Source organism: Nipponia nippon, unplaced genomic scaffold (assembly GCF_047370975.1).
Source record: "Nipponia nippon isolate SJK-2023a ecotype South Korea unplaced genomic scaffold, ASM4737097v1 scaffold_1, whole genome shotgun sequence".
Classification (NCBI taxonomy): domain Eukaryota; kingdom Metazoa; phylum Chordata; class Aves; order Pelecaniformes; family Threskiornithidae; genus Nipponia; species Nipponia nippon.
In genome coordinates, this window is record NW_028262290.1 from 165,752,658 (window position 1) to 165,764,565 (window position 11,908).

The 11,908-nt window shown below is 41.1% G+C and overlaps 1 pseudogene; it reads right to left on the reverse strand.

Moving 5' to 3' along the window:
- LOC148057699 (uncharacterized) overlaps positions 1–11,541 on the reverse strand; it is an 80,123-nt pseudogene extending 68,582 nt beyond the window's left edge.
- Positions 11,542–11,908: the final 367 nt, after the last annotated feature.

Sequence of the window (11,908 nt, forward strand, 5' to 3'; positions counted from 1 at the left end):
TAACTACTACATAAAGGGCTCCCATCTGCAGATGCATTTGAAAAACACAGGTCACAAATTCTGGCTAAGAGTCCAGCTTGTAAAATATTCCCTAACCTTTTAGACAGAGCAGTACAGTATAGTTATTTATATAGATCTTTTTTTCTCTTCTCTTTTAGGAAAAAAAAAAAAAAAGAAAGAAAAAAGGTTTGGTGCAAAATGTGTTTTGCCAACTATGCTGCAACAAGTAGATCTGGCATTTCCTTCACAGAGGTCAGCTGATGCTTTTCCTTCAAAATCAGCAGTATTCTTCTGATTTGCACCATCTGTGGATCCATCTAAAGTAACACTCCAAAAAGCATGTGGAATTCATTTATGTGGGTACGAGTGTTTTGTTTGGCTTGGCAACTTTCTTTTGAAAATGTACGTGTTGGACTATCTTCAGGGCTTTCCAGAAGCTCAGAATGGATCAGGATGGAAGGGGTGTAGGTGTCCTTTATGACCTCCCCCTGCTCCTGGCTGGTCTGGGTACAAAGCCAGTCTTACAGTCTAAGCCTAAAGGCTGTATTTGCCAAGAACCACTCAACCTGTGCCACACATCCTGGGGAACAGAAGCAAGGGGAACCGCTCATAGTCATCCACAGGTGGGAGATGGCTATGTTTCTCCAGGTCTCCACCAGTATTTTGTAGGGTGGAGCAGGGTGAGGTGGGAAACTAAGCTTCAGGATGGCCCAGTGATGACAGCCTTTGCTGGCTTATTTCCCCCACAACCAGGGATTTGTGTACCCTGTGCCAGCTGGGCTCTAGCTAGTACCGGATTCAAACTTCTTATGCTACTGGTGAAGCTCAAGAGCTGCCAGCTGGCCACCAGTACTCTGATTTTTCCAAATTTCAGTGCCTCTGTCTAGGAACTTCATAATTGCCAGAGTTCAATGGGACAATTATCTCAGGGTGTACATGACGTATTACTACAGTTCATATCATTGTAAGTTTAGGAACTAAAGCAATAGATTTTGGGATGTGGTCCTACCTATACATGGCACCTTACACAGTCTTCAAGCTTTCATAGCATCCCTTAACACTCAGCTGGAGTAGAGCCACAATATTGCCCCTATTTTAAAGAGAGAGCTGAGGCTCAGCAGTTGAATTTATCTGGCCAAATGTAGGCATCATCGTAATGTAGATGGCAAAAACAAGTCGGATGAACCATACTTTAAAAATGTGATTTGTCTCCATTGACCATGGAAGCAGCCAAGTGTGACTAGTGAAGCTGTAGACGTCTGCATTGCAGACATATAAAGTTGGGTGAGATGAATCCCACCCAAAGTGAGTTGGCAGAGTCACATGATGTGTCTGAGAAGAAACTGGAAAGAGGTATGCAGATCTCCCACATGCTAGCGTTATTGCTAACGCATTAGCCGTCTTCCCCACTGCACAAGCGGAGAATAAATTATGTGTGGAGAACACATTTTTGGAAAGCCCAGAAGAGAAAGCTTCACATACAAAGGGACTGAGTAGTGCCAAGGTTTAATTTCAAGAACAGGTCAGCTTCAGCTGCTCAGTGGTCCTCAATGAGCTGGCCTGCAAGGTGGCCTGACCTAGCCTCATGGTCAATTTTATATGGAGATCACCTGAGGGCTAGAAACACATCTGTGGTCACTGTTCACTTGTGCCATGGAAAAAGTCTTCAGCTGGCAATGATTTCTGACCACATCTGACCTGAAACAGAACTGAAAGCTCTTCTTCCTTTTTTCCTCCCCATATTCTCCACTAGATCCAGCATGCTGAAAAATGGAGGTTCTCTTCTGGTATAAATTCTGGTATAAATTTACCAGGGAGTGACAAAGGAAGCTAACAACTGTAAGATTTAATAACGGAATTGATATACGGTTTTTGGGCTTTGGTTTTGAGTTTTTGGGGGGTTTGTTGGTTGTTTTGGGGTTTTTTTTTGTGGTTCTTTTTTAGGTGTCAGTATCGTTTGTATTGGCTAATGGACAAACTATGGGAGGCTCACATTTCCAACACAAAAAGGTGGGTGTCTGTGCCATGCTAAAATTCTCTGGTCCTTATGTGGGATTTCATTGCAGCAGTAAATGATGGAGAAAACTTCAGCTTATCCTTTACTCTTCCATTCTGATAATAAGTCCAAACTGCAGTGGCCATTTTTGATTTGGAGAATTGTTATAGAAAATAATGTAAGAACTAGATCTGGATGGTAGCTTTCAGGGGATGTGCTGAATTTCTCGTTTTCATCAGAGGTAACTGCAGGTGATGAGGTATTTTGCTTCATTAAACTTACCTGGAAGAACATCTTCCGTTCTAAAAATGAGCACAAAACACTAGGGTGAAAAATAAAGCAGCATTTCTACCTGCTCAGTTGGGAGAAAGAAAAGTCAGTCTTGCAGTTTTTTGTTCTGAGCTAAATGATTAAAGTTCATTTCTCAGACCTCTTCAGAGCTGTATACATCAGAGATAGAGCCTAGTTTCTGAAAGGTTTGTGGTTCATCACTGATCTTAGTCATTGTCCAATAAGGTGTGAATACGTGGCTCAATCAGCCTCTCAGCTGGGTGCTGACCAAAACTAGCCTGTGGGTTCAACTGGGAAAGAGAAAGGACAGGTGCAGATTTGCAGAAAGATGTAGTGTTTGTAGACACCTACCTTATTTTCCTGGGAAGCTATCAAGAAATGCATTAGTAAAATGCTCATATAGGTACCCAAAAGAGGATTCAGGTCAATAGTGAGTATTTAACCCCTTCCACTGCTATTTAACATTTTCTAGGTGTCCTTCTTTGCCTGAGAGGGTTTCACAGCTATAACTCACACATCACCTTGCTGAAGCAGTGCCTCTGACTGTAAAGGCACACATGACTGTCCTAGGTCTAGCAGGAGAGGAAGAAAGGAAGGAGGAGCAGGACAGTATCCAAGAAATTAGGACTCTTACCAGGAATATTCTGATTCCTCGACACCTCTCTCTGGCCTGCTCCTGAAATTTGCATGCAAAATTTGTTGAATAATTAAATAATAATCTGGAGAATAGAAACATGCATAAGGGATAGTTAATCTGAGTTCTTTTGTCTGGCTTTTCCTACACTTTTTTTTTGCATGCTCCCAGGAAGATTATTTGGAAGCGATTATGTCCAAATGTTCTTTAATCTATGACATACTTGTTATTATCCAAATACTGTACTAATCCTGCATAATGAAGTGGTGCTGATAGTTAATTCTTAATTTAATACAAACAAATAACGTACAGTCATTGAAATCTCATGCAACAGGTTCAGTGTTTGTCTGTCTCCAAAGTTTAACACTCAATAATCAATTAAGGAAGAAGGCATACAGCTGCAGAGTTTAACAAATAGTCTCAGTCATGGTTGTGTGTCCCCTTCTTTTTTTTAAATATAATGTTGCCATTTGGGGTCTGTAATTGAACCATCCCTCCTTAGTTCTCCTTTTCCACTACAAAAAAGGATAATTCAAAAAATCCTGCTCTATTTCTGTTAATAGGAGTCTAATTGCCTCTCTTCCAAATTTTCTGTTTTATTAGTGCTCATATTGAAAAGGAATAAATTAAATATGTGGAAGAACACATATATTTTTTTCTTTACAGACTCTAGCCCTGGACACAGAGCCATGAGAATAAGAGCTAGAAATGGTGTATCATAATTCCTGTTTTCCTCTACAGATATTTTAGTTTATGAAATAATAGTGATGACTTCAATGAAACCACAAGTAAACAGCCAAGATCAGAGCCCGATGTCCTGTGTCCTTTACAAATAAAATGTTAGAGACAACCCTTATTCCAAAGAGCAAAATTATTTGGCTGGACAATACCCAGTGGAAGAAGCAGAACTAAGGTCATATCTACTTGCAGGAATGCAGACAGATTTGGGATTCCAAAACTTCTTGGCCCAAAGACAGCTCTGAAACAACTACAGAATAGCCATTTATGGTAGGAATATCAAATAGTTACACCTCTTCTACGTATATGGCAAAGTTGACAGGCCCCAGACAGACAAAGCCTTTTTCAGAGCAGAGATCAGACCCAATACCCATCTTGGGCTTTTCATCAAGGGATGTCCAGATTTCTTTATCAAAAGAGGGGGAAACTTCTAGATCTTGAGTTTGTCCATTCCTATTTTGCAATGTTATACTTAGCTTACTTGGGAACCACCACTTCAGGATAGAGGGAATGTTTGCTTTTTGGCTTAAGGATTAGCAGACAGCTTGCAGAGGAAGGTACCTAAACGGAGGCAGCTACGTGGAGATGTCTGCATGCGAGTTAGGAGCGCAACTTCACATTGTCATCAGTGGAAAGCTGAGTTAACAGAGTTTAGAGGGTGATTCAACAGACGTGACAGTGTGAGTGAGATTCACTTTCCTAAACTTAGAAATCTAGCAGTATTTGAAACACCTCAGGATACGTGATATATGGGCACAGGGCTGCCAAATTTTATCTGCGAGCTAAGTGAGACCCACGCCTTCCTGCAGTGCCAGCTGGAAGGCAAATTAGATTCCCAAGGGTATCTCATATGGATACTAGATGCCTAGATATGGTCAACTGAATACCCCTGATTGTCTTTAGGAAGAACTTCATCGCTGTCTGCATTCAGTTGACTGTGTTGACTAGCTCTGCATTTATTGCAGTGGAAGTTGGGACATCTAGCACATGCATAGGCACTGAACTTAAGTCTTGATCCGTGAGCTAAATTTTTTTTTAAATATCACTGCTACTCTTTAGATTTGGCATCGTGACATGCTGATCATTAGGAGGTCAGCATCACAAAAACTTTCTCTTTCACTGAGCGAATGTATTTATTTTCTCTTTTGTTTAACTCAAGAGATACACAAGTTATGGGGTGCAGGGAGTGGAAAAGAAAAGTAGTTAAGGAAAACAAGTGCAGAAAGGGGAGAAAAATGAGAACGCATGGAAAAAAATATGCCCACAGTGAATAGTTAACGTGTGGAATTCTCTGGGACAATGTAGTTTAATGTTAAACTGTAGGTTGCTACTACAGTACGAGGCAGAAGATGACTGAGTTGACAGAGGACAGATGTCTGGAGTTAAAATAGTAAATTAAAACCAAACTGGCTTTGAAGGCCAAGTAAATCTTCATTCCTCAAGACATATAAGCTTTTCTCTGTCAAAGAAGTGGGAATAGGAAAGTGCTTTTCTCCAAAACAGGCTATTCACTAAATTGCAGGATGCTGTTAAACTGAAGGATTTCTAGCATCGTCCTCTAAACTAGCTGCTATCAGCCATTTCAAAAGAGGATAATAGACCAGAGGGCTATTTCTCTGGCCCTGCATTATCCATTGCCATCCCTAGACTACCACTCTTGGAGATGTATATAAAATTCATAGTTAATAAACAAAACTAAAGTCTCAGACCACAACTAATTGGAGTGAAATACCCATGTTGCTGGTTTGCTGGGATGCAGCTGAAATGATTGTTCCCCCGGCACTGGTTTCTCACTAGGCTAGCTGAAGCATGTGCTTAACAAACCAAACCATCACACAGACACTTTCCTCAAGCAATCATTTTTTTTCCTCTCTAAAGATGCGCTGAAGTGTGTAATTACTCATCAGCTTCCCTGCCTCAAAGCAAACTTGGAGACTGTTGCACTAATGATAGCCCCAAATTAGTGGCTGAGAAGAAGGTAATTAGAATCATGCTGTTGAAAGAAATGAGGAACAGATTGTGTGTTCAGGAGAGCATTTTATAGGTACAGCTACAAATTAAGACCTCTGAGATGTCTGAGGAAACAGTAAGTCACTCTGTTGACTCTCTTGGAAGGCTCAATTTCAATATTGAAACTGTGGGTTTGCATCAGTTAGAGCTGCTCTGTGCCCTTGAAGGTGCATGTTCCTAGAGACCTGGTGTACTGCATCAGAGGGAGTGGGATGCAAAGGTGGAGGTGTTAAATGAACTATCTTCCCCTTATTCCAGCCCCCCTCAGCATCTCTACTTCCTAGCAAGTGTATGCAGCGGTGCATCTTGGTCACTCCATGGAGCAGTCATTCTCCTAAGTCCTGTTAACCTGAGTTTGCAGTTTGGAACATAATTTGGGACCAGGTGCTTAGGGGCAAAGCAGGCCAAATTGCTTAATGCAGAAGGAATATGTTCCTTATAAAAGGGTGCTGAGGTCAGGAAACTGTTGCAAGAAAAAAAGATATGCATGAACGACAATGGTCAGAGAAACAGAGGTATATATTCAAGCATTGGTTGAAGATTTGTCAGTGCATCTAATTTTATTCACAGCAAGGATTTTTTGCCTATATTTAGGCAACTCCCAAGCTTCTCAGAAGACTGCATACATCACTAAAGAGTTCATAATATTTTAAATGTCATGAAAAGATGGACAGACACATTTAAAATTAATAAGAGCAAAAACTCGTAGAAGTTGCCACAAAACAAAATGTTGTATTATTAAGAGTAATAGATTAGATGTCATTCTAGGAGAAGAATCTTGACTGTCTATGATGGGATGCTATTCTTGGCAGTTCTTCTGTAGGCTGGTAGTATTGTCTCCAAGTGGATGTGTACGCTTTTGTTTATCAGGAATACAAATGCTTCTTGTAGAGAGCCTGTTATCTTGGCATGACGTGCCAAGGGTATGTCTGTTGGCATGAGTACATGCCCTTTCTCTTGTCAAGGTCTCAAACGTAAGCACAAAGTTGGACTGCTTTGTGGAAACACAAATCACAGAATCAATTATTTTGCTGACTGAATGCAGGCTGTCTCCTCATCACTTTGGGATGCAGTTATCAGAGCTGGAGGTCAGAAGGGGTGCTTGCTTAGTACTGTAGTAACTGTGCCATTAATAACTAATGCCCTTAACATTTTTCAGATTTCTGTATTTTTTTTTTTGTCATCTGATACATATTGCTCATCCTGTCCTGATTCGTAAAGTCATTTTTCCCCTCTAAGCTAATGTCCACATCTCTAAAGGCAAGTGGCAATGGATGAAGACTCTTGGGCTGACAAATCATCGAGATCATCAGCTCTCCTCCAAGAGAATAACAGTCCAATGTGAGCCGACCTTCTGCTTCCCGTGTTCATATTATACTGCTGACTGGTTCAGCCATCCAAGGACAGCTGCCAGCCATAGCCGTTCACTTGCTGTATGAGTTGCCAAATGCTTGGTCCGCCAGCTAGGAGCTCCTTTGCCAAACTCCAGTTGTGATGAGTTCACCGGCACTGATCCAAGCTGAAAATAGGTGCAGTTGGATCCGTAGGCCTCTTTGTATTTATTCAGTGGGGGAGGAAAGTGAAAGAGGAGGAAACGAATCTGAGTTTTACGCAGACATTGTTACAAGTCACAGGAGAATCTCAAAAGGACTGGAAGGAGAGTTTGACTCAGATGGAAAAACCCAAGAATCCAGATGCTTATCCAGAAGCCTTTGATCTATCAGCATGGAAAGTCTAGGTCAGGTTTTCAGGCTCTTCCTTGAAATTTTTGGTGCTTTTTTAGTCCTGCTTGAAAGCCATCCATCTCTGCGTACTTCTGTCTCTCAACGAAGTTCATAAACAAGGAAGGCAATGAGAAACTAAAATGTCTGAATGTTCATTCAAATTCTGGGTGTCTTTTGAGTTTTCTTCTCATTTTGTAGTTAATAAATCTTTAATTGTTACCAAGTTTGTTTACAGTGGGTTTCCCAGGCTGAACATATCAAGAAGAATAGTGACCATTCTAAAAATATAATACTATTATTGAAAAAGCAAAAGACAATAATTAATGAATAAAATAAATGGGCAAAGAAAAAAAGAGAAAATGTCATTACTTAGACTCTGTTATGGAACAAAGAATTGTGACTACTACAGAAAGGAACAAAGATCTCATTTACATATGATCAAAATTCATTTTCCCTTGGAAAAGATGATGACAATTAATTAAATGGCATCAGCAATTATTTTAGAGGAATAAATTCAGTGCTGAAGGGGGAGTGGGCGAGAGAGAGAGAGAGAGAAGGAAGAAAAGGAGAAACAAGTCAGACTATTGTATCTAAAGGATTTGCGTGAGATTTTCTACCTACTGCTCTAGCTGTTTAGAAGGTATGGCAGTTATGCACATATTGCAGAAAGGAAGCACCAATTCCTCTGACATCTTCATCTCAGATCGTCATTCAGTCACCAAATGGACATCAGTGATGATCCAGCCAGTGAAGTCAGTGGGATCTAGGAGGCAATCTGTCTCATACTAATTCAGGTGAACTAAGCTAAAATTGCCTTTGCTATCAAAAAAGAAAGGAGCCTGGGAAGATTAGTTCAGACATAGATCTCTACACTGCAAACAGCTAAATTTAGATTAAATAAATTACCCTGCCCTCTGCAGACATCAGAAGTTGAAGAGATTATGATGATCACCTGCACCATATTGCACCATAAACTGTGTACGGGATGTCTAGGAAGTGAGAGGTGGGATGCTATGCAATATCATATGATCTGATAGCATGTATTGAACTAGTCAACATTCACGAGGTGGCCAAGATGCCCATAGCTTTCACCATAAATCTATACTTCCCATATATATAGGCTGTCCCATTTTCTTCCCTCAAACTTCCCTGTGCCTGATGGCAATAAAACCAGACTGAAGGCAAAGTTTCGCTCAATCTGATAGACATACAAGGCCATCTGCCAAAAATCCGAGAACGTCTCAGGAAGTGGTGGCCAGTGGAGAAATCAGAATTGATCTTTCCCCTCCCACTACTCTAGGATATACTTACCATGTCTAGGAGCAGAGATGAACATGGGAATGAATGTGGAAATCATTTCTAAACTGGGCAGAGCACTCTGTAGAGTCAAGCCATGGAGATGATAGGGATGTGGGATGTGTAGGCAAGACAGCCCTGCAGCAGTAGGAAAGATGTCCTTCTGGTGACCTTCTCCTTTCTAGCTTTTGGCACTGTCTCTCCTGATCTCAATGGAACAGAGACCTAAAGAATGTGCTGTTATTCACATCACAAGAACCACTGCAAAATGCCAAGTTTATGCTCTTATTGAGAGAGGTCCTTCACAGATCTGCTAACAGAGAGGCTTTCTCCAGAAGACATGGCTGACCAAAGAGATTATATCTAATTTTATTTATAAACTACTACAAGAACTAAAAACTACATTTCCTTACTACCAAGAAAGTACCATGCCCGTTTCATTACACCGCTCCCAAATGTAGCTAGAGCTACAAAGAGAAATATGTAAATCTGTGTAAGAGTAGGCCACATACCATTTGCTGTCTTTTGAGAATTACAATAAAAGATTTCATGACATAAAGTAATCATATGAAAGCTTTAACTGGCAATATTTATTCTTTATCAAAGTTAAGCATTGTTTTCTCAGTGTTTTGACCTGAAGAAGAAACCGTAATAATAACTCTTCAAGCTGTCACACATGCTTTAAAAAAAAGTACTGCAATTAAAAAAAAAAAAACAAAACCAAAAACAAACCACCTAGACATTATTCAGATAGAAGCAGGGAAAGCTGAAAAAACTCAACAAAATGTTTTGATTTAACTGGCAATTGTAGCAAAAACAAATGTCCATAGGATTATGCTTGTTTTCTTGGATATGTTTCTATGGTATGAAGTCAAATTGTCATCAACTGCCAGTTGGCTACCAAAGTTATTTCCAGAAGTTCAAGTTTCTCAGTGGCTCTACTCTGACATTAAAGTGTGAAGAGTTTGCCCAAAGAGCCTCATCAGAGGAAGAGGGAGTGGGCTGGATCTTAAATTGCTGCACTTATAAGGTCTTTAAGAGGAAAATTGTGTATGAGGAGGTGGTAGAATGTGTTGAAAAATTAGCCCAGGGAGAGTGTGTTGATGACATCCAGGATTGGGATTAACAATGGGGCCCTGTTGTAATTTGGCAACACTGTACTTGAAGCAGCAGTGAAACTAAGGAAGTCTGGTTCTCAGTGGCTTTTTCCTGTGCAGATCCTCTGATGCCTATAAAGGGTAAAGTTATTCTTCCTTACATTAGAGGAATTATTAATAAGATTTCTCTCCTCTGTTTGGGGAGCTTTTTCTGCAAAATCTCAGGGGAATCTGTATCTCTGAGACTGCATCTATCAAATTCAGTTGACACTAACTTGTTTTTAAAAGAGGTTGTTGAGGGGAAGGATGTAGAGGCAAGATGAAGAGACATGCAAAGAGATAAACAGACACAACCAGACAGCACAATTGGGTGCATTTTCTTAGGAAGCCAGAAGAAGTTAAAATACTGTGTGACAGGTAGTGTTCATCCTGTGTTTTGTGTAAACAAGAAGATGAAATAGATGAACGCTGTACAGAGTACTCTGCACAGAGACACTACTGCAAGCAGTGAAGAAAACCTATAAGCATTATCTGTCTTAAACCAAAATTGCCTTGTGCATTGGATGGGACAGGGCCATCTGATGTGCTCCCCGCTGTCCCACCACAAGGAGCATGTGTCACTTGCCCAGGACATGATGCAATATTTTTCAGGTTTTTGTTCTGTCCAAAAGCTCCATGAATAATGGGACATTGCAGGGAGAAGTCTGAGGCAAGGTGCTGAGGAAATCTTTTCCGTTTGTAACAGTAGGGACCTGATTCTCCTCCAAACCATGTGGTTATGAATGTGATGACTGCTGCTTGTTCCTATTTTAGGGCAGTCAATCTGCCTTTTCTGCCTTGGCTCCTGAAACCTCATTTTGCCACAAACCACCCGGCAGAAGCAGGTCGAGGCATCGTGACATCCTTAGCAGAGGGAGCAGGGAGGACAGGCAGACCACAAGTTGATGCTACCCACAAGAGTGTTCCATTCCAATAAATAAGAAGTCAGGCAAAAATGTCTGCATGGATGAACAAAGAGCTCCTAGCCAAACTCAAACACAAGAGGGAAGCATACAGAGACTGGAAGGAAGGATGGGTAACCTGGGAGGAATACAGAAACATTGAGCATCCAGGGACACAGCTGGGAAAGCTAAAGCCCATATAGAAGTGAATCTGGCCAAGGATAACAAAGGCAACACGAAGGGCTTTTATAAGTGTCACACAGGTGACAAAAGGAAGACTAGGGAAGATGTGGGTCCATTGCTTAATGAGAGGAGGGACGTAGTTACACAGGACATAGAAAAGTCTGAGGTACTGAATGTCTTTTTTGCCTCAGTCTTTACTAGCATGACTGGCCTTCAGGAATCCCAGGTCCCAGAGACCAAGGGGAAAGGCTGGAACAAGGAAGATATAACTTTAGTAGAAGAGGATCGGGTCAAGGAATACTTCAGCAAAGTGGACATATATAAGTCCATGGGCCTTGATGGGATGCATCCATGAGTGCTGAGGGAGCCGGCAAATGCCATTGCAAGACTGCTCTCAATAATCGTTGATCTTGGTGATTGGGAGAAGCACCCAAAGACTGGAGAAAAGCAAATGTCATTCCTATCTTCAAGAAGGGCAAGAAGATGGACCCAGGGAACTACAGGCCGGTCAGCCTCACCTTGATCCCTGGGAAGGTGATGGAGCAGCTAATTCTGAAAACTGTTTCTAGCTGTACATCTGAGACTTACCTGCAGGATGAAAGACCTCTTCTCTACTTGTCAGCATGGGCATCATGCCCTCCAGACATAGTCCATGCAGCATTGGTACTAAGATTCTTTGTCATCTAACATAACCATTGAGACTTCATATCCTAGTATGGAATCCTAAGAATGCTATAACCTGATGTCAGTTGCCCATATTCAGAGAGACTCCTGTATGCTACGTTACAAACACTACAACTTCCACACTATGGGCTAAATGTACTTCAAAGTTACAGAAAGCCCAGAAGGTGCCTTCGTACTTGTTAAACCAACAAACCTGGTTCTGTCTTGCATTTTATGGGGGACAAAAATGTCCAAAAAATGAATGGCTATTGCACGTTTCTGGTTTTGGACTCCAGTTTTATTCCACAGTACTGAGAATGATGGGAGTTGACGGG